Below are 1,625 nucleotides of genomic sequence, written 5' to 3'. Positions count from 1 at the left end.
TATTATGCTAGAATTGGATTGTTTTTATAAAATTGTGGACCATATTCGTGGTCAGCCCATATAATGGTCAAGTTAGGCCAATGTATGCCTTGGATCCAGTAGTTAGAGCAATGTTGTGTACTTTGCTCGGGGTTAGTGCGTGACTGATCAGCAGCCTAACCTTAGTTTTTAAAATAAAAGTATAATATCCAATTCTAAATCATAATCCATTGTTCACTTGATATCATAACCATATTTACCTGACGATCATTATTCTCAGTTTTGTCATGGTGACTTGCTGAGCTAGTTAGCTCATTTGTGCGATGTTGTTTCTATTCTTTCCAGTTAAAAAGGAACAAGTTGGTAGCGAGGATCCCTAGTCCAGCGCGAGAGCTAGGGGTTCAGGTTGATCGAGTTAAGCTAGCAGGCTTCTTTTGGAATAATTTAAGTTTGTAAAAATTTGTAATAATGCTTAATACTCAGTTTGAGTTTGAATGGTTGGGATTTGAACGGTTTGTAATATAAGTAGATGTGTTTGGCTTGTGTGCATACTTTAACCTGTTGCGATCCTTGGTAGTTGGTAAGTAGGGTCACTGCATATTATTATTATCTTTAGTATTGTTATAAGCAGGTTATAATTAAGGTGTGTGTGTGGACCCCAAACTTCTGACCCGGTTTTGGAGGGCGGCACAATAATGACCCTTATGTCCATACTTGAAACATTACACATTCTTTTTGCACGCACCACTACGTCTTTTGTCACAGGATTTGAAATCCATTGCTCACTCGACTGACTGGGCGGAAGGGAAGCAACTGAAGTAGCACTAGACCTAGCCTGAGAAAAACTCTTTCTCCAGAATTTCTTACTCCTTCTTCGGCCAAACTGATTCTACAATACTTGGCTAGATTTTTCTTGATCTGCCTTGTCCCTAGCACCACCAGACTTCCTTTTCTTATCATTTTCTTCCTTAACAACCCACTTATGGTCACCTTCCATTACCAGGGGGACTTGAACCATAGAGGAGTATGCCTCGAGTTGCAACACCACAACTCCTCTAAAATTTTCAGGCTTCAACCCTTGTTGGAACCTCCTTGCCTTCTGACTCTCCGTACTTTCATACTCAGAAACTAATCGGGCCAATTCTGTAAACTTGGCCACAAATTCCAACATACTTTTTCCACCTTGTTTCAGTTCTAGAAACTCAAATTTGTTTACAATCTGGGAAATACCCTTCCAACAACAACTCAGTAAACCTAACCCATAATACAGGGCCTTCTCATTCTAACGCCCTGGTCGACTCCCACCAACAATTCACTTCATATTTCAAGAAATAACTCACATAATCAGTCTTACGATTTTCACTTACTTGCAAGAGGTTGAAAACTTTCTCCATTCTTATAACCATGCTCCAGCATCTACTGGATTAAATTCACCCTAAGACTCAGGAGATTTAATACTCTAGAAAATTTAAAATTAGCACTTCAGTTCACTTCTTGCTGTTGCTACTACAACCGTAGATACCGCTGCTGAACCTGTTGGATTAACTGCAACTATTGTTATTGCTGCTGGCACAACATATCTAGAATTTCATCTATAGTTGGACCCCCCGCAATACTACTACTATTTTCTTTGGACTGGGTAACTT

The sequence above is a fragment of the Apium graveolens genome, unplaced genomic scaffold (assembly GCF_009905375.1).
Source record: "Apium graveolens cultivar Ventura unplaced genomic scaffold, ASM990537v1 ctg4716, whole genome shotgun sequence".
Taxonomy (NCBI): domain Eukaryota; kingdom Viridiplantae; phylum Streptophyta; class Magnoliopsida; order Apiales; family Apiaceae; genus Apium; species Apium graveolens.
Note: the sequence above shows the minus strand (reverse complement) of the source record.